This window comes from Heterocephalus glaber, unplaced genomic scaffold (genome assembly GCF_053883595.1).
Source record: "Heterocephalus glaber isolate CG9 unplaced genomic scaffold, H.glaber_assembly_v1.0 deba00000676, whole genome shotgun sequence".
Taxonomy (NCBI): domain Eukaryota; kingdom Metazoa; phylum Chordata; class Mammalia; order Rodentia; family Bathyergidae; genus Heterocephalus; species Heterocephalus glaber.
Genome location: NW_028258156.1, coordinates 13,403,442 through 13,428,734, shown reverse-complemented (window position 1 = coordinate 13,428,734; position 25,293 = coordinate 13,403,442). Strand labels below are relative to the sequence as shown.

The 25,293-nt window shown below is 35.4% G+C and overlaps 1 protein-coding gene and 1 pseudogene across 2 annotated transcripts in view; both read left to right on the top strand.

Moving 5' to 3' along the window:
* The window catches only part of Lrrc72 (leucine rich repeat containing 72), a 182,232-nt gene that overhangs the window by 4,954 nt on the left and 151,985 nt on the right, over window positions 1–25,293 (top strand). The gene's annotated exons all lie outside the window — the stretch shown is intronic.
* On the top strand, window positions 2,984–25,293 carry LOC110348123 (zeta-crystallin pseudogene; annotated as a pseudogene). Its single transcript, XR_015449366.1, has 2 exons — window positions 2,984–14,084; window positions 14,842–25,293. The product of XR_015449366.1 is annotated as a zeta-crystallin pseudogene (transcript).

The following is a 25,293-nucleotide window of genomic DNA, read 5'->3' as shown; positions in this document are numbered from 1 at the left end:
TTCTATATAGAGTACCATGTCATCTGCAAATAGTGACAATTTGACTTCTTCATTTCCTATCTTCATTCGTTTTATTTCTTTCTCTTGTCTAATTGCCGTGGCTAATGTTTCCAAAACTGTATTGAACAGGAGTGGTGACAGTAGACATTATTGTATTGTTCCTGAAAATCAGGAACAAGGATTTCAGGATTTCAATTTTTGACCATTTAGTGTGATATTGGATGTTGGTTTTTCATAGATGGCTTTTATCAGATTGAGGTAGAGTTCATCTATTCCAATTTTTTGTGGGGTTTTTAACATAAATCCGTGTTGGATTTTGTCAAATGCTTTTTCTGCATCTATTGAAATGATCATATGACTTTTGTCCTTGGTTCCATTAATATAGTGTATTACATTGATTGATTTGCATATGTTGAACCACGGCTGCATCCCTGGGATAAATCCCACTTGGTCAGGGTGTATGATCTTCTTGATGATCTTCTGCATTCTATTTGCCAGTGTCTTATTAAGGATTTTTGCATCTATGTTCATTAGTGAGATTGGCCTATAGTTCTCTTTTTCTGTTGGGTCTTTCTCTGCTTTGGGGATCAAGATGATGCTTGCTTCCAGGAATTAATTCAGGAGTATTGCTTCCCTTTCAGTTTCATTGGAGAGTTTCAACAGTAGTGGCAGTTGTTCCTCTCTAAAAGTCTTGTAGAATTCAGCAGTGAAGCCATCAGGACCCAGGCTTTTATTAGTTGGTGAGTTTTTAATTACATTTTCAATTTCATTGATTGATATAGGGATTTGATATAGGATTTTTAGGTCTTCTTCATTCAACTTTGGTAATTCATACATATCTAGGAATCTGTCCATTTCTTCTGTGTTTTCCTTCTTATTGCCCTATAGGTTTTTGCAGTAGGTATTAATTATCCTCTGGATTTCTGCTGGGTCCATTGTAATTTCATCCTTTTCATTCCTAATTGCATGGATTTGGCCCTTTTTTTTCCTTTTTCTGATAAGGTTGGCTAAGGGTTTGTCAATTTTGTTTATTCTTTTGAAGAACCAACTCTTTGCTTCATTGATTTTTTTGTCTCTTTGCTTCATTGATGTTTTTTGTATCATTCTCTTAGTCTGTATTGCATTGATTTCTGCTCTGATCTTTATAATTTCCTCCCTTGTAAGAACTTTGGGTTTGTCCTGCTGTCCTTTTTCTAGAAGCTTGAGGTTCAGCATGAGATTGTTTAATTCGGCTTGCTCTGTTTTCCTAATATGAGTATTCTCTACTATGAATTACCCTCCTAAGACTGCTTTCATTGTGTCCCATAGATTCCAATATACTGTATTGGCATTGTCATTTAATTGTAGAAACTGTCTGATTTCTTTAATTTTCTCTGTGACCCATTGGTTATTCAGAAGTGTGTTGTTCAATTTCCATATGTTCATGAAATTATTGTGGTTTCTTTTGGTATTGAATTTTATCCAATTTTATTGCACTATAGTCTGATAATATACAGGAGATAACTTTGATTTCTATGCACTTACTTAAACATGTTCTATGAGCGAGTATGTAGTCTGTTTTGGAGAATGACCCATGTGCAGCTGAAAAGAATGTGTATTCTAATATTGTGGAGTGGAACACTCTGTAAACATCTGTTAAGTTCATTTATTCAAGAGTTTGATTGAATTTTAGTATTTCATTGCTTGTCTTTTGTCGAGTTGATGTATCTATTTGTGACAGTGGGGTATTGAGGTCCCCCACTCCTATTGTATTTGTGCTTAGTTGATTTTTCATGTCCATTAGTGTTTCTTTTATATAGTTGGGTGCACTAGTATTTGGTGCATATATATTTATGATTGTCATCTCTTCCTCTTAGATTGTTCCCTTTACAAGGATATAGTGTCCTTCTTTGTCTCTCTTAATCAGTGTTGGTTTGAAATCCACTCGCTCTGCAAATAGGAGAGCTATTCCTGCTTTTTGGGGGCGGTTCCTGTATTGTTTTCCACGCTTTAACTTTCAGTCTGTGAGTTTCTTTTTGAATTCACTGTGTTTCTTATATGCAGCATATTTGTTGGATCTTGCTTCTTGACCCATTCTGCCAGTCTATTTCTTTTGACTGGTGAATTGAGACTGTTAACAATGATGGTTATAACTGACATGTATTGACTTATCATTGTCATGACTTTTTATTTTTGTTGGATTTTCACCCTTTGCATTTAATTTCTCGTCATGCCCAATGGATTCATTCTACTGGCCTTTCTGGGGTTGTGATCCTTGTTGTCTTTTCCTAGGATATTGTCTAAAATTTTTTGGAGTGCTGGTTTGGTATTCATGAAGTTCCTAAGGTGCTCTTTGTCATGAAAGTATCTATTCCTCCATCCATTTTGAAAGAGAGTTTTGCAGGGTACATCAATCTGGAATGGAGGCTGTTTTTCTTTAGGGCTTGAAATACGTCGCTCCAAGTTCTTCTTGCCTTGACGGTTTGGGTTGAGAAGTCTGCTGTGATTCAGATAGGCTTTCCTTTGTATGTGATTTGTTTCTTTTCTCACACTGCTTATAGAATTTTGTTCTTTTGTTGGGTTTCTGGAATCTTAACTATTATATGCCTGTGTGTACATTTTTTTTTTGATCAAGGCTAGTTTGAGTCCTATATGCCTCGCTTATCTGTATGTCAAGATCTTTTCCCCTGCTTGGGAAGTTTTCTACCATCACTTCTGTGAACAGTTTTTTTATGTCATCTGTGCTCTCTCCTGTTTCTTCATTGAATCTGATCAGTCTTATGTTACTCTTCTTTGCATGGTCTAGTAGCTGCTGGATTGATTTCTTTCAGTCCCTTACTATTTTAAAGAAATTTTTCTTTTCCTGGTCACTATTTGCAATCTTATCTTCTGTATCTGAAATTCTGTCCTCACAGTGGTTCATTCTGCTGCATAAACTTTCAATGGAGGTTTTTTAAAGTATATATATATATATATATATATATATACACACATATATATATATGTATATGTATATTTGAGGTATAAAATACATTTACATTAATCATTAGGTGTTCGTACCAGAACATGATGTATCTTAGTTCTTATGTTTTCTCCCATTACCTGCGCACACTTCACCCCCTCCACCTTTCCCTATTTACACAGAGTTTGATTCCATTTTTTTTTCTTTCTGATAATTTTTCCTTTCCCTTCTTCCCTTTCCCCTTGCCCTCCCACCATCCCCAAACCATTGGACCTTTTCTTATTTCAAATTATCAATTATTCATTTTAATCATTTTCATCCTTATTTACACTTTCAACTTCTCACACTAGAGAAACTATTCTGTATTTACACATGTGTGTCCTATTTATTTCACTTAAGAGTATTCCCTCAATATGCATCCATTTAGTTATAAATGTCTCTAGTTTCTCATTCTTTATGGTTGAGTAATACTCCATTTTATTTTTTAAAAGAAACATATCTTCTTTATCCAGTTTCCAGTTGATAGGCACTTGGGCTGTTTCCAAGCTTTAGCTATTACAAACTGTGCTGCTATAAACATAGGTGCACATATATTGCTGTGGTATGATTCTTTTATTTCTTTGGGGAAGATACCCAGTAGGGGAATAGCTAGGTCAAATGGGACCTCTAGTCCTAGTTCTTTGAGGTAACTCCATACGGATTTCCACAGTGGTTGCACCAGTCTGCACTCCCACCAACAATGGAGAAGGGTTCCTTTCTCTCCACACCGTCACCAGCATTTGTTATTGGTTGATTTCTTGATAGCAGCCATTCTTTGTGGGGTGAGGTGGAATCTCAGTGGTGTTTTCATCTGCATCTCTCAAATGACCAGTGATGTTGAACATTTTTTCATATATTTATTTGCTGTTTTTACTTCTTTGTCTGAGAAATGTCTGTTCATTTTAGATGCCCTTTTTGAATTTGGTCTTTGAATTTAGGGGATCTCATTTTTTTCAGTTCTTTATATATTCTCAATAGCAGACCTTTGTCCGAGCTACAGCTGCTAAATATTTCTTCCCACATTGTAGATTGTCTCTTAGCTCTGTTGGTAGTTTCTCTTGCAGTGCAGAAGCTTTTTAATGCAAGGAAATCCCAGTTGTTGATTCATTGTGCTAGCTCCTATGCTACTGAAGATTTGTTCATAAAGCCTTTTACTATGCCAATGTCATCAAGAGTTCTACCTAACTTATCTTCCAGCAAGTTTAGTGTTTCTGACTTAATATTTAGATCTTTAATCCACTTCAATCTTAGTTTAGTGTGCAGTGAGGGGTATGGGTATTTTTAATCTCTGACAGGTTGAAATCCAGTTTTTCCAACACCATTTATTAAATAGGCTATCTTTCCTCCAATGAGGGTGGTTGGCTCCTTTGTCAAAGATGAGGTGCCTGAGTATGTCTGGAGTTGTTTCTGCATCTTCTAATCTATTCCACTGATCTTCGAGTCTGTTCCTTTGCCAGTACCATGCTGTTTTTATCACAGTAGCTTTGTGGTATAGTTTCACATTGGGGATTGTGATACCCCCAGCCATGTCTCTGTTGCCTAGAATTGCTTTTGCTATTCTAGGTTTCTTCTGCTTCCAAATGAATTTTTGGGTTATTTTCTCTAGTTCTGTGAAGTATATTGTTGGAATTTCAATTGGCATTGCATTGAATCTATATAGTAGTTTTGGAAGTATGACCATTTTCACTATATTGGTTCTTCCTACCCAGGAACAAGGGATATCTTTCCATTTTCTTATATCCTCTTCGATCTCGTTTTTCAGAGAAATGTGGTTTTCTGTGTAGAGGTCTTTTGCTTCCTTTGTTAGGTTGATTCCTAGATATTTCATTTTTTTAGATGCTATTCTGAAAGGAATTATTTCCCGAATTTCTCTCTCAATGGGTCTTCTATTTGCATATAAGAAGGCTATTGTTTTTTTGAGTGTTGACCTTGTATCCAGCTCCTCTACTGAATCTGTCAATTAGGTCTAGAAGACTGTTGACTGAGTTTTTTGGATCTTCTATGTAAAGTATCATATCATCAGAAAATAATGACAGTTTCACTTCTTCCTTTCCTATCTCTATTCCTTTTATTTCTTTCTCTTTTCTAATTGCTATGGCTAATGTTTCCAGAACAATATCTAACAGGAGTGATGATAGTGGGTATACTTGTCTTGTTCCTGATTTTAGTGTGAAAATTTTCAGTTTTTGACCATTTAGTATGATGTTGGCTGTTAGTTTTTCATAGATAGCCTTAATGAGGTTGAGATAAAGACCTTCTATTCCAATTTTCTTTAGCGTTTTTATCATGAATGGGAGTTGGATTTTGTTGAATGCTTTTTCTGCATCTATTTAAATGATCATGTGGTTTTTGTCCTTGACTCTGTTAATAAAGTGTATTACATTTATTGCATTATGGATGTTGAACCATCCTTGCATCCCTGGGATAAATCCGACTTGGTCAGGGTGTATGATCTTCTTGATGACACTCTGTTTTCTGTTTACAAGTTTCTTGTTGAGGATTTTTGCATCTATATTCATTAGGGAGATTGGTCTGTAGTTCTCTTTTTGGGTTGGGTCTTTCCCTGGTTTTGGGATCAAAGTAACACTTGCTTCCAGGAATGAATTTGGAAGCCTTTCTTCTCTTTCAATTTCTTTGATGAGTTTAAAGAGTAATGGCAATAGTTCTTCTTTAAATGTCTTGTAGAATTCAGCAGTGAAGCCATCAGGACCTGGGCTTTTCTTTGTTGTTAAGTTTTTTATTACATTTTCAATTTCACTCATTGTTATTGGGGTGTTTAGAATTTCTATATCTTCTTCATTTAATTTTGGCAATTTGTATGTATCTAGGAATCTGTGCATTTCTTCTGTGTTTTCCATTTTAGTAGAGTACAGGTTCTCAAAGTAGGTATTGATGATTCTCTGAATTTCCACTGGATTTGTTGAGGCTTCACCTTTTTCATTCTTAATTGCATGGATTTGAGCCTTTTCTTTCCTTTATTGATAAGGTTGGCTAAAGGTTTATCGATTTTATTTATACTTTCAAAAAACCAACTCTTTGATTCATTGATTTTTTGTATCATTCTCTTAGTTTCCATTGCATTGATTTCTGCTCAGCTCTTTATAATTTCCTTTCTTGTATGAATTTTGGGTATGTTATGCTCTTCTTTTTCTAGGAGCTTGAGGTTCTGCATTAGGTTATTTAACTGAGTTCTCTCTGTTGTCCTAATATGGGCATTCAGTGCTGTGAATTTCCCTTATAGAACTGCCTTCATTGTGTCCCACAGATTCCTGAATGTTGTACTGGCATTATCATTTACTTGTAGAAACTGCCTAATTTCTTCATTAATTTCCTCTGTGACCCATTGGTTGTTCAGGAGGGTGTTGTTCAATTTCCATGTGTTCATGGGAGTTTTGCCGTTTCTTATGTTATTGATCTCTAATTGTATTGCACTATGGTCTGATAATATACAGGGGATAACTTTGATTCTTTTACATTTACTTAGACATGTCCTATGAGCTAGCATGTGATCTATTTTGGAGAATGACCCGTGTGCAGCTGAAAAGAAGGTGCATTCTGATTTTGTGGGGTGGAACACTCTATAAACATATATTAAGTCCATTTGTTCAATAGCTTGGTTCAGTTCTAGAATTTCATTGTTAATTTTTTTTCTAGTTGATCTGTCTATTTGTGATAGAGGGGTGTTGAGTTCCCCTACTACAGTTGTATTAGTGCTTATTTGGTTTTTCATGTCCATTAATATGTTTTGTATAGTTGGGGGCATTCGTATTTGGTGCATATATATTTAGGATTATCATCTCTTCCTCTTGGATTGTTCACTTCACAAGGATGTAATTGACCATCTTTGTCTCTCTTAATTAGTTTTGGTTTGAAATCTACTTTGTCTGCAAATAAGATTGCCACGCCTGCTTTTTTCTGGGTTCCTGTGGCATGGAGAAATGTTTTCCATCCTTTTACTTTCAGTCTATGGATTTCATTTTGAGTTAGGTGTGTTTTTTTTTATACAACATATTGCTGGGTTTTGCTTCTTAATCCATTCTGTCAGTCTATTTCTTTTGATTGGTGAATTGAGGCCATTAACATTGATAGTTATAATTGAGAGATATTGACTCATCCTTGTCATGATGTTTTACTATTGTTGGCTCTTTTCTTTCTTATTTTCCCCCCTTTCGCTTTAGTGTCTTACCTTGCGTGGTGTCTTCTCTCTGCTGGGTCTCATGGAGTTGTGAGCTTCACTGTCTTTTTCTAGGATATTGTTTAAAATTGTTTGGAGCTCTGTTTAGTGTTCATGAAATTTCTCGGTGTTTTTTGTCGTGAAAGTATCTAATTTCCCCATCAATTTTGAAAGATAATTTTGCCAGATACAACAGTGTAGGTTGGAAGTTATTTTCTTTTAGGGTTTGAAATACTTCACTCCAGGCTCTCCTTCATTTGAGGGTTTGTGTTGAGAAATCTGCCATGATTCTGATGGGCTTTCCTTTGTAGGCGATTTATTTCTTTTCTCTAACTGCTTGTAGAATTTTGTTCTTCTGTTGCATTTCTGGGATCTTGACTATTATAAGTCTAAGTATAGATGTTTTTTGGTCATGGCCAGTGGAAGTTCTATATGCCTCACTTATTTTTACGTCCAATTCTCTACCTCTGTCTGGGAAGATTTCTACTGTTAGTTCTGTGAACAGTTTTTTATGTCAATTGTACCTTCTCCTGTTTTTTCGTGGCCTCCTATGAGCCTTATGTTATTCTTCTTTGCATCATCTAGCACCTATTGGATTGATTTCTCATGATCCCTTACTATCTTTAAGAAATCTCTGTTTTCATGGTCCTTAACTGTGATCCTGTCTTCTATATCTGATATTCTTTCTTCAGATTCTCTTAGTCTGCTCTGCATGCTTTCGATGGAGTTTTTAATCTCCTGAATATCTGTTTGAATCTGTTTCATGGATTCCATTTCTTTCTTATGTTGGGCTCATGTTTTCCATTTCTTTCTTATGCTGGGCATTCATGGCTTCCAGCATGTTTCTGATCTCTTCTGTTACCTTATCTGTCTCTGCTCTAGAGCTTCTAATCATGTCTTTCACTCTGCTCACTATGTCTGTATTTATCTGGAAGATTATTTCTGTTTTGAAATTTTCTAGAGCCTCATGCATCTGCTTTGTTACTTCCTGTGCTATCAGTTCAGGGTGTCCAAGTGGTTGCTTATCAGACTTTTCCACCTCATTTCCCCCAGAATTTCCTTTTTGTGGCATGGAAGCCTGCCTTTGTGCCTTGCTTAAGTGTCTTCTCATTTTTGTTTTTGGTACTGTCCTTGGTTTAATTCCTGGGTTGATATTTCAAAATTGCTTAATGTAGGTATCTTTGTTGCTTGTGTTTAAAACCCTTGTGGAATGATTGCTTTTCAGAGGTGTCTTCCAAATATAGCTTGTGTTTGGGTTTTGAGACTCTAATGACTCTGAGGCTATTTTATTTTCCTTATACCAGGAAGGAAAACTAATTAGATCAATCACAACATGTTAGCCCAAATGACATAGTCAGCAATACCATAGCATCAAGCACAGCTTAGAAAATGACAATTTGTGGTAGTTATTAATCTATCACTTTTAACTATGTGAGTTAAATTAAAGCTGAGGACCAACCCAACATAAGTTTATAATGAATAAACTCTTCAATATAGCATATTTCCCCTTCAGGGTGGGGAGTTAAAAGCAGTTGGGGAGGGAGGGACAGGTAGAAAGAACAGGTGAAATTAGCAGTGAGGCCAGAAGATACAGAAAGATCACACAAACTCTAAGAAGTTGTTAAAGGCAAGAGAAAAAGGCAGAATGAAAGAACAAAGATGTGAATTGAATCACCTAACAGCAACAGGGAGGCTAGATACCGAATTTACTTTCCTTTAAACCTAATGATAATCAAGAGAAGGAAAAAGAGAAGAAAAGAACAATAAGGAAGAAATCCAAATTCAGTGCAGAAAGGAACAAATGGGGAGATGAGGAGCAATGTGGGACAGCAAGAGAATGAGTGAGAGAGAGAGAAAGAAAAGATAAAAGAAAGAAAAGTAAAACTTTGAAGAGTAGAAAAAAAGTAAAAATTAATAATTGAAAATAGGAGAAAAAAAAGTTTATCTTTTTTGCAAATAGCAATAGAAATTATGGGCCTCCTTCGGGGTGTGTCTCTGCTGTCACAGTAGGTAATGTAGGAATCCATGTGCATATACAAGTCAATGAGTCTCAGCAAACCAGCAGCAGACCAAGTACAGTGGTCTGATGTGCCTTTATTGTAGAGGTTCTCTTTACTTTTCCGCTGAGCTTCAGTTTTCATTGAGGAGCCTGAGAAGCCCTCTTTCTGTTACTAACTTCTGCTCTATCTTGTGGTGCTCAGGACAAGGGTCTTTATAATCTCCTGTGCCTCTGTAGTATGGGACCAGGTAGCAGAAAAGCCAGAAGGCCAGAGGCACACGGCGGGGTAGGGGGTACTGCACCTTGGAGGTGCCCCACTAAGTGGACCTCACCGTGGCATGGGCAGGTCCCAGGACAGCCTCAGAGCTTCGAGCTGCTTGTCTCACCTAGCCAGTCCAGCTTAGAGAACTTCAATGGTGTTTTTAATCTCCTGGAAGTCTGTTTCCATCTGTTCTGTGGATTCCATTTGTTTCCTATACTGGGATTCCATCATGTTCCTCAGCTCCTCTATTTTTTTATCTATGTCCTCTCTAGATTTATTAATTATGTCTTGCACTATGGGTACAATCTCTGCTGTTGTCTGAAAAATTATTTCTGATTTCATTTTTTCTAGATCCTCTTTTGTTGCCAGCTCAGGAAGTCCAGGTGGTGGAGTATCAGATTTTTCCATCACCTTTCATTTTTGGTTTGCTTCACGTGAAATGGAAGTGGTTTTGTGACTTGTTTACGTGTCTTCTCATTTCAAGGGGTTGAGAGTGCTTTTGGAGCCCTCACAGCTCTGCTCCTCAACACTGGGGTTGGTGGTATTTTGGCCCTGAAGACTTATCTCCTCCTGAGCACTGGGGGAAGCTTTGCTCCTCAGCGCTGGGGGCAGCTTTGCTCCTTGGCACTGGGGGGCAGTGAAAAATGTATTCCTAATACCTGCTAACAACATTTTTATTCAGTATGTCTGAGATCCCAGAAATCTGCAGTTTTGTGGGTATAAGTGTGGTGATGGTGATTGAACCCAAGTCCATTACACTGAGCTACATCCCCAGCTATTTTTTTACATTTTTATTTTAAGACAGAGTCTCACTAAGTTGCTAAGTTGCCCAGGCTGTGCTTGAACTCCTGACTCAACCTTTCAGATATGCGGGCATAAGCTTCCATGCCCAGCTCATCTGTATTTTTCATAGGCCTCCTTAGGTGATTTCAGTGTAGGTATGGACCATACCTAAATGAATACTAAATTTAAAAAGAATTATACCGCCATTCACTTTATACTCAATTTATTGTAGCCACTTACTCTAAAATAGAGAAATTTCTACAAAATAATATGGGCTTTATTTCTCCACTGTGAGTTATACACTGAGCCAACCAGGAATTTCTGAACACTAAGCCTATACTATGTTGCATAGGGAGCCAAAGGCCCCTAGTGTTTACTAGAGATGCCATAAACTTGCTTCAACAGAATGACTACTCCATATCAGTTTTTGATAAATAACCCACTGGTGGTAACTATGAGAAGAAAATAATGTATTTCACCTACCTAACTCATTTCATATGACATGGGCTCTGGGTGGCCATCAATCATGATTGTCAGTCATGGAGCAGTGGCTGGATGATGGGGACACCATGCTCATCAGTGGACTAATCCATGATGTTCATAGCTGAATGTGCTGCTAGGAGGTAGAGCCCAGTTGGAGGATGAAGGTCTCTGGAGACCTGTCTTTGGAGGGTCTATCTCTCACTAGAGCTCTTCTCCTGTGTTCTGCTTCCCAACAGCCATGAAATGAGCAGGTTTACTCAGCCACACTCCACATGATGTTTCTGCCTTAGAGACAGCCAACCTTGGACCAAAACCATGAGCCAAATGAAACGTGTCTTCCTTTAAATTGTGTCAGATATTTTCCCCCCAGCATCAGGAAATCTAACTCATATGGGCTCCCACTTCAAAAAACTTGTTGAATGAGACTTCTCATTTGAAATCATGTATGCTACACTTGAACTATAAATTGCTTCTTCATGTATTTGTACTAAAATTGGATTAAAATCCTATCTTTTGGAGCCTTCTTCCCAGTTACAAATCTGAAGAACATAAGTAAATGTGTCAGGCCAGAAAACAGTGGAAAAAGTCATGGAGAAATTCAGATGAAATAGGGAAAGTGGTCATCTTTACTCTTTGCCATTACCTGATTTATTTTGGCTTCTATTCCACCTCATGTGGACGCAAAGAAAGCTCATATAGTAATAACAACAACTAAGGCAAAAACAGCTTTGCCCTAATAAACTGGAGAGTTTGGAGATAAAAAGCAGGCTCGCTTTCTCCTTGGCACACAACCTGAATTAGTAGTTCTCACATCAGAATCATCTGTGAGGTTTTTACAAGTGTAGATGCTAAATCACAGTGTGAGATAGGAGCTTGGAAGGGGTCATTTGATAAACACCTATGTTGATAATCACTATGCTAGATTTCCACACAGGTAGAAACCCTGGTATAGTTTAACAACTTGTCACTGAGCAGGGTGAACAGAGGGCAGTATTGTATAAGGAGTTGAACATGAGAGCATTCATTGTGTATACCAAATTTTACTCTATGATGATGTAAGCTTGTTGAACAATTATAGCAAATCATATGTATTACATATCAAGCACAGTATTAGGTGCTCATATGAATAATTCATTCAGCTACTTTTTGTGACAAAGCTTATTACTGCTCCTTTTTTACAGATACAGAACCTGAAATTAGTGACTTGCCAAAACATGTTGATGGGCTGAGACCCCAGATCTGCCAATCTGTAGTTGCCTCTGAAAATATAAGACAATGTTTCCAATCTGTTTTCAGTACTCTTTGTAGTGAGGTTCAACTCTTTTATGCCTTTTTTTTTTTCAAAATGTTGCAGTAGATTTTTCTCCAGTTAACACTATCTGCTAGTGCAAACTTCCCTGCATAAAATAAGATGTGGTAAGCGAAGAAGGCATTGAAAACTAAAGATGCCTTAGAAATTAAGATGTCTTTTTATCTTGAATAATAGCTCTTACATCATCATCCCATAGTATAAATTTATTTTTCCATATTTCTATTTACTCATTTTATCATCTTCCTTCAACATTTTAATTTTGTCCTAAGATTTATTTCCAAAATCATCTCATATGTGCTAAGTCTTGGGTTGCATTAAAAAAAAAACTCAAAAATTTACTGACATAAGCCAGAAAAAATACTAAAATTCTTCTTGAATAAAAGGGTTAAATAAATTGAAATTGAACTCTCTATTCATGATGAAATATTCCCAAAAATTGCACAGTGACTCAATTTTTAACAGTCTTTGTTGTTGAACTTTGAAAAGGCTTTTTTTGAATTTTAAATATGTTCAATTAGTTTTTCAAAGGGCCTTCATGTAACATGGAGACATAATTATTCCTTTAAAAATCCATATTTTCATTTCCCAGTAATTTGTTCTGACTTAATAGGGGCTGAGACCACCATGTTGCAAAATTCCAGAAGTCACCATGGCCAGAAAATACACTGTAAATTTGATTCCTGAAATTGAATAATACAGCTGTACAAATGAAAATTTTCATTTCGTATTATTTTACTTCTTGTTTAATTTTAGAAGGTGGGGGGCAGTTTATGTGTAAGTGTGCATGTGTGTGTGTTTGGTTTGGAATTTTTTTTAAAAAGATTGTAAGCTCCTAAATTATGTGTTTTAGATCTTTCAAAGTAATAGTGAATTAAAATTTTCTTTTCTTCCCCTGGTAAAAACTGCTCACTGAGCTAGCATCTACATAAAAAATTGAATTTTGAAATGGTTGCATTTGAAGTGGAAACTCTTTATATGAGAGACAGTTTGTACAAATTATAAATAAGTAATTAAAATGGAGCTCAACTAGAGTTTGTTTTAGAGGGAAAAGTGAGCTCTTCTTCTGTGAATGGAAACTAACCCTTGTCATAGAGGGGTGCAGTTATTGTGACAGCACAAATTATATTAATAGCTAATGGAGAATTGAAATCAAATGTTTCTAAGTTTCAAAGAGTCCCTCCCCTCTTTTGAGTTTTAAAAAGGATTTGTATGATTGTTACATGAATGAAATGTATTTCTCTTTTTTGTGCTTGTAGAGCAGACTTTCATTTGTTCACAGTCTTTCTGTAATCAACCTTTTTGATTGTCAGGTTGTCAAAAAGCTGAAAAATGTAACCCAGAAAAAAACTGATAGGAGTGAATATAGAAAACTGACATTTCACTAGTATTTTCATATAGACATTCGTGCTTGGTTCTGAGGATCAGATTTTGCTAGATTTCTGATTATTAGCCTATCATTTAATACACACCCTGAACTCAGTCCAACTACCACTTACCGGTATTGACTGCCTCTTTTTAATATTTGTTCAGAGTTAATTGTCTGTTACACCAATGATCTCCAAAGAAAGTATGTGTACCCTTGAAGATATGTAAAATAATCCAGTAGGGTACAGGGAGTAAATAGTAAAACTTCCATTCGTACTTTTGTGAGTTTTGTAGAGTAACATTAGTACAGTAGCACATGATACTATTTAAACTTTTTAAAGATGCAAACTAAAAGTGTATGCTAGTACATGATGAAATGTCTTTAGTGAAAGATGCATGTCCAAAAAAATTTAGAACTAGTGTCCTCTACTTCATACACATTTTATACTTAAGTAATGAATGAATCTCCCTGAGCTCTATCTTATCTTTTTATAGTACATGTTTGCAGTACATAGTGATCACATTTATCATGAGGAGTTGGTACATGTATGTAATACATCCTAATTGTTGTTTTCGTTTTGTTTTGTTTTGTTTTGTTTGGTACCGGGGATCGAACTCGAGACCGTGTGCTTGCGCGGCAGGCGCCGGAACCACTGAGCTAAATCCCCGGCCCAATTCTTTTTTTGTCCTGCCACTTCTGAGCCCCTACTACCTTTCTGGTCTTTGGTAAGTTGTAAAATGTTTTGCTCATCTGCAAAATATAAGTAATAATGATACATTGCATAGGATGTGATAATTATTATTGTTTTTGTGAAGAGTTTTATAAGAGATAAAGTGCTATTCACATGTGTAGAAACTTAGAGAAAAGACAATACCTCATTTTTATATGTCCAGTACTTTTTGCAATCGCTAGAAAATAGAAGTTTAATAAATATATAAATAAATGAATGAGTGAGTCCATTAACAATCTTAGGGGAAAAGTAAGATGTGATGAAAAACATAACGGATCATTCAGTGGGAGGAACCAAGTTGAATCTTACTACATCCCTAGCACTGCAACACTTGAAAAAGTCATTCTCATTTTTACTGAGTTCAATTTCTTCTTGCATGAATTGGGCATAACAATATCATTTTCCTGTCTTACTTCACACGATTGTTTTCAGAATAAAATGTTTATGAAATATATGTGTATATATGTGTGTATGTGTGTATATATATACATGTGTATATATTTATATGTGTGTGTATATATATGTGTGTGTGTATATGTGAACATTTGTCATGAACTCTAAAGAAAACTCACTGCTAACATTGCTTATTATTTCTTGGGTTGTGTATCATCACATTTGACTGGAAAAATGCTATCTCCTTCTGCCTTATACTTTTATTACACACTCCTCAGTGTCTAACACAATACTTTATCCATTGTGAGCTCTTTTTTTTTAAGAAGCTTATGAAAGAATGGTGGCCTTCTGTTTTCCAGGTTGTCCTTCCTCTTCAGAAAAAAAGTGATGGTGTTTGAGGGTTCCAACCAGTACCAACTTGTGTGCCCCTAAGCACTTTTATAAATAAAAAGGCAAAGCATGTCCTGAGCGAATGCATGATTTATACCTGTCTAGGCAGTCAACCTGCCACCCACAGAAGTGTTGGAAGTTTGGCAGTTAATCATTAAAGCAGTTTTTGTGTTCTGTTCTCAATGGTTGCACTGTTGAATTTTTCCCGTTCTGCTGCTCCTTGGTCATTTTGTTCCATAATGAAAGCTGTGTGGACAACAGTTTGTCCATATCTCTGCAGTGTCTCCTGTGACAAAAGAGTGCCTTGCGTACCCTAGCTACTCAGTAAATACTTGTGAATGAAGGAATTAACTCTCAAAAGAATATGCATGCTCATTATAAATTTTGAGGTATTTACTTAACTGTTTATTTGATAGAATTCAATGAGTTGTCTCCAATTTCTTTCATAATGAAAAAGATTGAAAAAATTAGTTTGAGTTGAATTTATTTCTAATGTTTTAAGCTCTCCCATATCCAAGTAACGTTAAAATTTCCTGTGTTTATGTGTATACATATATGTAAACAATGGGTATACTTTTGATTAAAATTCAGGTTTATCTAAGTTTCTGTTTTTCCAAAAACCATACTTTTGTGTTTGAGCAGAGAAAGAAAGAATCTTTCTCTGTGTGCTTGGACATAAGTACATCCATTCTCAAGGATATGCCTTTCTTTGGACAACTTTCACTTTTTCTTCCAAATATATAATTCAAGAAATTACTTTGCAGAAATCAGAAAAGTCACAGAATGTATTTTAGAAATTAACCATTCAAGATACTGTTATCTTTACTTTAAGAAATTGAATCAAGAACTTGAAAGTTAGAAAATAATCACATTTTCTGAACTATTTAAATTTGCTTTCCCTAACGTTTAAATTTAAACACAATTTTTCTTACTCTCCTAAATACCACTTTGCTGAATCAGTGGATGAATGTTATCTCTGCCTGGCTTTTATTGTAAAAATTCTAAGAAGCCCAGAGTTGTATTTAGCTGCTGGATTGACCAATTAAGTCCCTTCTCTTTTCTTACCCTATCTACCTCCTATTTGGTTCAATTAATGAGGAGTGAATTAGCCACAAAACAAAGAACAAGGGAGGAGGAGAGGCAAAGCCCCAAATAAAGACAACTAGATAATTAGATCATAGATAATTGGATTCCAAATAGTTAAGAGTAGGCTTAAAATAGCTCTTGTCAAAAAGAGATTTCAAATTGTTGTCCCCTTCACAGACTGGAGAACTCAGTGTCAAGATCAGTTAATTCTCACGCTGATGATGTAACATTCAGGGGTTTGATGACCAGGCTAAGAGCTTTGGGAGCACGGGGTAAATGGAGATGACTCTTCTTCTCAAACATCAGGGTTACATCTCTTGGAGGTTACTTAATCTGCTGCATATTGACAGCATGTTGTAAACACATTTTGTGCTTCTAAAAATTGTTTGTAATTATAGAAAGTGAGTTTTTTGGCCACAAGTTAATTGCCAAAAAAAGTGATGATGAAGGCTTCATCATTAGTTCATTATGTACCTAGTACCTCGGGGGTCTTTCCCAGGCAGATTGGTGTAATGTAACCTACTTTTAGATGGGTGACTAAATTCCACTCAAGTAGAACTTGAGTTCAGTCAATTAATATTCATTTATTACAGCAACACAGTGGGGATCTTTTCAAATTGGCAGATTTTACTGTCATTTTTAAATGTATGCCAGAAATTTCCCATATGCCTAAGTATAGCCACAAAAAAATGATTTTCTAGTTTGAAAAAAATGCATCCAATATTTGGATTTCAACTACTAAAAATTATAAATAGATATAAATTATGTTTGTCCATAATGAAGTCAAAGTACCAGCCACTCAAATATTCTTAATGTCACCAGTTCCCATTATAAGTCCTCAAGTGCCTGCTGATTGTTAGTACATCCATCAGGGCAGGAGAGATAAAAGAGAACAAATTGTAGCAGAATGGGGAGGAGCAACCATAGGCATGGTGGGCAGAATAAGTACAGCTCTTAAAGCAAGGGTATGCAAGGAACACTGCATAATTGTGCACACTGAAATATCATTACAACCAACTGACCCATCTACATGCTTCACTAGGGATGGAGACCCTCCTATTGAATAAGTATCTTCAGAATCAGAAGGCAAACAACAGTTTTGAATCATTTCTGGCTCTGTGTATATTGACTGTAATTGCCAAACGAAGGTCATTTTTTCTAGTGCATTTTCCCCATCACAGACACTCAATATTTATCACAATCACTTCACTTCCTTCATTGCATTTAGTGCCATGTATTTGTTTTCTTATTTGTCTCCTTCTCTAAATTGTAAGCTACCCATAGTCACTTTTCTTAGGGAGGGAGATTTCTTTAATAAAAGACGAACAACTAACTGTACTCCAAATGTAAACATTTCCTGACTTCTAAGAGCTAAGATTAGTTTTGGCTGTTCTTGGACTTAATATAATGAAATTATAAAGGATGGACCATTTTGTGTCTGGCTTCTTTTCCTCGGTATGATGTTTATGAGGTTTCAGTAAGTGTCCCCCAAAGGTCCAGTGTTAAAAGCTTGCTCTCCAGAGTGGTGCTACTGGGAGGTTGTGGAAGCTTTGGAAAATGAGGCCTTGGGAAGTCCTTAGATTACTGGGGATATTACTGGGTTGAGGGCTGTGGGAGCCCAGCCCCTTCTTCTTCCTCTGTTTTGCTCCCTGAACATGAGGGTCCGTCACATATTTCCTTCCATTGCCGTCCCCATGCCCTTCAAAGGCCAAAGCATTGGATCTGCCAAGTCTTTGACTGGAACCTCCGAACCTGGGAGAGAGAACAAACCTTTTCTTTTCATTAGTTAATTATGTCAAATATTTCCTTATGTTGATTGAAAACTTTAGATTATTCATTCTTACTGCCCTGTATTACTTTATGTGAATATACCAAGTTTAATTGTCTCTTTTATTGCTGATATGCGTTTGGGTAGTGTCTACTTGGAAATATTCCAAATAGTGCTATAAATAAATGTTCATGAAAAGTAATGTCTTTTGGTGAACATATGTATACTCCTCTGAGGCATCTATACATAGCAATGGAATTACTGGGTCATAGGGTATGCATGTGTTCAGTTTCAGTAGATATGCCAAACAGTTTTCCAATGTGATTAAACAAATTTCCTCTTCACTATAAGTGTATGAGTAAGGAATCCTATCCTGTTTTATTCAACACTGTATTTCGTCCACCTGTAACAGCACCTAAAATTTATTGAAGAAGCCTTAGACGAATAAATTCAAGAAATCAGCAGTGTCTAAATGACCACTGACCTTTCATTGTTCTTTTCAAGTTTATCAGAAGCCAAAACAAATTTCTAGCCCACTTTAAAATTTTGCTAAAGGCCATCCCTAAATAACAAGGGATGAAAAAAAGGACCTCTTAATCGAATACTGTTTTCTAGTACAAATAATGGACGAGCACTAATAATGGAATAAGCACTATGAACTTGTAATAGAATATGAATATGCTCACATAGAAAGGCATTTTAGTATCAATTATCCTACCCCCTCATTGTACAATCGATAACACAGAGGTCCAAAGAATCAAGTTATATTCCTAGGCTTAAAACAATATTCTTGGGATTAATAAGTGGACACATTCTGTGTTTTCTTCTTTAAAACTTTGGGTTGGATGATTTAATTTGTGCAAAATATTGTATTTAGGGATGCTAGAACAGACCTGAGTCCATATTTTATTGATATACCTTTCACATTTTCAATGTTACTGCTTTCCTTCTTTGTTTTCATTACCTAAGAATGACAAATTTTTATTGGTCACCATGTAAGATCATTCAAGTTTTTGGAGAGATGAGAGGGGTTTTTTTCCATAGGCTGGTCAGAATCAAGTCTGAAAATAGTGATTTTTTTAAGCTGAAAGTTTTATTTATTTCTTTGTATCAAATGTCTCTGACAAAATCATGTTGCAGAACAGTAAGCTTTAAATCTTTCATCTAAATACTTTATAGTGAATATAATAAAAATTCAAAAACGTTCAATTCAGCATTTTATATCTACCTAATCAATAACTGCAAATGCTTTGACAAGGATTGAGTCATTGCAGTGTTCCAAGATCTGGGACATAGACTGGATTTGGATGAAGACGTGTGTAGTAGATTTAATTACTTCAGATCTTTACCCATTCTTGTATACCACTGCCCTCTCCCACAATTACTTTTCAGTTTCTTCCAATAAGAAGACAAAAGTTGTGCCTTGTTATCTATAGGGGATTGGTTCCAAGACACTCCACAGATACTAAAATGTAGTGTAGTATTTGCATGTCAACCATATGCATCCCCCCTATATATTTTAGATATTCTCTGCATTATGTATAATACTTAATACAATGTAACTGCTATGTGAAAGATTGTGATACTACATTGTTTAAGGAATACTGACAAGAAAAAAATCTGCACATGTTAAATACACGTGCAATTTTTTGTATATTTTTCGTCTGTAGTTGTGAAATCCATAGATAGGAAGTGCTGACACCTCACTTATGTGGCTTTCTTTGGCCACTTGAATGTTAGGAAGCATGAATGACTGAAGACTTAAAGGTGGACTTGTTTAGTTGTGAATGTATGTTGCAGACTCTAGGGCAATTACTAAGAAAAGTTTTTTTAAAGAGGTATAATTGATATTTTAAAAATGAGAAAAAGGGAATTATGTAAAGTGCTCAAATAAGACAAAAGTTACAGAAAGCTGGCCGCCTACTTCTTCTGTAGAGTCTGAAGGAGGCCTAGCAGATTTTGATTCCTACTGTAGAGGCATTATCTAGATCATCAGGCAACTGGACAGAAACTGATAAAAGCTATTAGAACTTTTTGGTAGACCAGAGGGAAGAAAATCCAGCTGGATGTTACAGTTCAGAATTCCAAAATAACCAACAGATTCAGGTCAAAGTCCACTTACATGGTGCCAACTCAATGGAGGCATATTGTTCCAGTGCTTATAGTAGAAAACCACTTTTACCCCTATTCCTGGCTCTGACGTGACTGGGCTAACAGAATCTGTTGGAGATAATGTATCTGCTTAGACAACAGGCTTTTGTAGCATCACAATCTCAATGGTTAAACCACATATGCTTTCATAGTAGATCACACTGTTTGCACACAGCTTGAAAACTGGATTTCAAACAAGGAGTCGCCGTCACTATTGCATACTTTATTGCCTATAGAGCTCTGCTCCACAGTGCCTGTAAGAAGGCTGGAGAAAGGGTTCTGGTTCTAGTGGAGGGGCTAGTGGAGGAGTAGGATTAGAACATAACAAACTGCTAGAGCATATGACTCAAAGGTTTTGGGCTCAGCTGGTACTGAGAAGGGACAAAAATTGTTCTGGAAAACGGAGTTCTTGAACCATTTCATCGGAGAAAAATTAATTATATTGATGAAATTGAGAAAACTGTTGATGAAAAAGAGATTGATGTGATTACTGAAATGTTAACTAATGTAAATCTTAGTAATGACTTGGAACTTGTCTCATATGGAGGATGAGTAAATGTTGTTAGCAGCAGAAGTTCTTTTGAAGTAAACCCACAGGACACCCTAACATTTGGAGCTGCTTTTCTTTCACCAACCAAGGAAGAATTTCAGCAATTTGCAGTAGCCCTTCAAGTAGGAATGGAAGTTAGTTGGTTGATACCTATGATAGGTTCTTAGTATCCATTGGATAAGTTGGCCTGGGCATATAAAAATATCATTCATGGAAGTGAGACTATTGGAAAAACCATTCTTCATTATGATGATGGATTCTTTCATAAGCTTCCTGTATATTTAGAAGATTTTATTTTCCCCAGTATTAAACTGTCTTTAATTAACATTCATTTAAGTCAATGAATTTCTTATATTAAAACAAGATTTTTCTTTAGGGAGCAGAGACAGTGGTAGTATTGCAGCTAGCAATATTTTTATACCTTCTATTTCAAATCAAGAGTCATCATAATTGGAAATAGCATGTTTGTTAGTGGTCACTTGGCATTAGGATGCATTACATAGAAATTCTTAATTAAGACAGTTAATTACATAACTTGGACTAAAATGTGCTAATTCAAAATAAGACTGATTCCCAAGGATTTTTGAGCAAACTTATCTTTATTAAAATTTTACTAACTATTTCCGATTAGCCTATAGTTGTACTGGACCCCAAAGATTTTATGAACTAAAAAAATCCAGACCTAATTTCATTTGAATCAATAAGTCTCTTGGAAGAACAATAATAAACAATGCCAAAGAAATTTGTTTCCCAATATTTATAAAAATATTAAACTATTCACTATATTATTGGTTGGTACAGGGCCACCAAATACTGTAGATATTTCTGGATTAATAAATTTTAAGAGTAGATTTATAGTTATGTTTTTGTGATGTATCATGTTTTTATTTAAATGAATAGGTTCACAAATATGACACATTAAGAATGGACTGCTTTTGTTTTTATAACCTGATAATCTGCAATAAAATGTATAGAAAAAAATTTTAATCCTCAAATGAAACCATAAAGGTAGAAAAACTGTGAAAGACAAAATGGAAACAAAGAAAAGGGGCAACAAATAGAAAGCAATAACAAAGTGCTAGTATTAATTCAATTATATCAATGATACCCTTAAAGGTTAATATTCTAAATATACTGATGAAAGACAGAGTTTGTCACAGTAGCTCAACAAACAAGACCCCACTATATGTTATCTATAGTAAATCCACTGTGAATATAAAGACACATGTAAATTTATAGTAAAAGGATTGAAAAAAATATACTAACACTTATTTTTTGAAAGTGTGAAGTAGAGGTGTTCATTTCAGACAGTCAACTTTAGAACAAGAAAACTCATCAAGGGTAAAGAGAAATACTACAAAATTATAAAGGAGTCAGCTCTAAAAGAAGACATAATGATCTTCAATATGTACACATATATCTAATAAAGGGACAAAATACATGAGGCAAAAACTACTAAACAGTAAAGAGATACAGATGATTCCTCATCAGAGTTGACATAGTTGAATTTAATTGACTGGATTGAATCCAAGAATAAGAAAACTTGAAAGCAACCACGATATCCACAGTAGGTGAGTGTATAAATACACTGTGGTACATCCAGACATTGGAAAACTCTTCAGCACTGAAAAGAAATTCAGCCATCAAGCCTAAAAAAATTAGAGGACATTTAAGTGCATATTACTAAGAAACCTATAGAATGTACATCAAAAGTGAACCATCATGTAAACTATGGAGTGTGGGTGATGGCATGCCAGTGTAGGTTCACCTCTTGTAACAAAGGCACAACTTTGATCTGGGATGTTGATACTCAGGGAGGTCATAAGCCTCCCCAAGTGAGCAGAGTTTATACAGAAGCTGTATGTACTTCCCATTTTATTTTGCTGTGAGCCTAGAACTCCTCTAAAACTTGAAGTTTATTAATTTTTAACAATGCAAACAACAATGAAAAAAAAACCTCAGGGCTTACTAGAATATCTACAGTCTCAGTGATATATCAACAGCATATTTGATCTGTAGTTAGTGATGTGTTTGGCGCCGGCTCAGGTGTCTCTCCAGCCTTACACTAGCCCAGTGGTTTACACACTTAGGCACCATAAGCCCCTGATGGGCTTGTAAAAACATACTGTTTCCTGAATGACTTTCTGATTCAGTAGATCTCCAGAAGGGGCACAGAATTAGAATTTTTAACGAGTTTCACATGAAGCTGATGCTTAAGACTTTAAAAGCCACACTTTGACAGCTGCTTCTGTACCCTATAGAGGACGCATCCTTTACAATTCCATGTCCCTTGTCTCTAGGCAATGTCCTTTGGTGAGATTTCAGGCTTCATATGAGCAAAGTGTAGGCCATCTCTTTATGATTTTTTTCTTGTGGTTTTATCTAAGTTTTTTTTCCTGAATTATACTACTTTCTCCTTCAGAATATGTTCAGAATTCTTAGCCTTGATAATAAATAATCCAAAGGCATAAAACAATAGAATTTAAATGGAATACAGCTCATGAATACACAGAATCAATTTAACTATAGCCAATATAGTAGACCTTGAAACATTGCAACTATATGACAAAACCTATCCCAATAACTTAAATAATATATATGATTCTCCTCCACCAATAACACGTTTTAGCCAACATGAAAAAATTAAAGCAGAATAATAAAATGACTTTTATTAAGTCATTATGGTTCAGAAATGGAATTAGAAATAGAACTTTAAAATCTTTATGTTCAGCTTATCTTATTACTAGTAATTAATGTGCCATGTTTTATCTTTACAGAAATAGGTAGGATCTAGTGTGATAGTGAACTATTTACTCACCTTAGGCCATTGCTATGGCCCTTTAAATCCCTAGTGTCATCTTTACTGGGAAAAGACAATTTAGCCAATAAACAACAAATTACAGCAAGTTAGGGCTGAAGTAAAGGTTTTGACCAAGTTGTCTCAAGGTTCACCAAATTAAAAGAATATGTCAATATCAATGCCTTTTTGGATATGGTTGCAAAACATTTTATGAACATTGTTAAAAGATTATTAGGACTAAGAAAGAAGAAATAAAACAATTATAACTGCCTGACTCAGCCCTAAAACCCTATTTCAATATATGAAAACCATATCAAAGAAGACATTCACCAGTTAGATTTATACAGAAACCTACTTTGTTTAATACACATTGTTGAAATTTTTCTGTTTTATTAAACAATGATTCTTTGTGCTAAGGGTAACATGCATGTACTGTAGTAAGTCATCTGTTTGAGCTCCAAAACCATATTTGGAATGCCTATTTCCACCCCAAAAAGGGACTCAATTGCATAATTGAGAATGTAGAAGAGAACTGGGAGAGTAACACTGAGTTGAGATAATGATCTTGAAAAAATGTTGGGAAAATGATAAGAAACATTAAAAAAACATGATCCTTATGAAACAGATTTTCCATAAAATCCTAACACATGCTAAATCCAGTTTGTGTGTTCAACTGCCTCTCCCAACAAAGCTCACCAACACTTTCAATTTTTCAATTTATTAATCTCAACTGTATATTTAGTACTCATCTGTTACAAAGAGACCTCAGCCAGCCAAGAATCAAGAACTGACTGCCAGGCCCAGCATTGACAGGAAGGGAGAGCTGTAGCCAGGCCTCTTTGACATGGCTTGGTGGGCATTTCTGTGGGTAGAGGAATATAAGGTGACATTTTCAACCAACTTGCTATCTGTGGGCCTTGAGAGCCTCTGTTTGTCTCATGTCAGCAGTCCCTCACCTGTTTAAGGGTTCTGTGGTTTGGAAAAGCTAGACTAATTCATCCTTATCAAGAGAGTATTGACATCACATAAGCTATACAGATGGATGATACAAAATATAGTGTACTCCTCGAAGAAATTCCTATCAAATTAAAGAGAAAAGTATCTAAAACCTAATGTAAGTGAGCACTGTATTTCATGATTTACATTAAAAAGGCAATAGATGGGTATGCATAATAATATTATTTTTATTTTCATCCCAGGAGGGTTTGATCATTAATATAAGGTTTATATGTATTGTTGTCACTTACATGACAATGGTTTTGCCTATGCAAAACAAGCATAAAACAGGAAACAAGCTAGATGTCATTTTGAAATTACCAAATTATGCTTATTTCTTGCATAGAAAAGTAAAAGAAAATAATAGCTTTTCATCTACAGAAATGACAACTTTAATGTATCTAATGTGCCTTTCTTTTATGAGACAGACACAAATGAAAAGGTATTAGCCATATTAAATACAGACATTAATTGGGAATGTAATGTTTCTAAAGGCTAGAAAAGAAATATGCCCCCACAATAGAGGTATACTGGTATAAACATTTTTATACCAGCAAACCATGCTGAAAGAAGTTTTTGCAGCAAAGCCTCTGTTTATAATTCCTTCAAATATCCTCTCACAAGACCAGGAATAAAATATAGCTTGAAAAATGTGGACACATTTTTCTGAAATTCAGCCAGTGCTTTTTAGAATAGTATTACACATTTTATTTCAGCTTATGTTATTCTGAATTTTACGTGAATAAAACCATCTTGGCAAGTATGAAAGTAAGTGATGGCAAATAAATTACTAAATGTGAGAAGGATTAATCAGGTTGTAATTGCAAAGGAACCCCATTTGTGATGTACAAGTACTGATGACACAGGGCATTTTATTGGGTAGTAACTGAATTGAGAAAATAAGCAAGAAATTCTTAGAAGTACAGTTCAAATAAATATAAAATTTTCCTTAATTTTTCCAAAATTATATGAGGATTATTATTTTCAGCTAATTTAGTGCATTTTGTTGTAGCCTTTTCTGGTTTCTATAACAAACACCATAAACTGAGAAGCTTATAAGCATTCCTTTC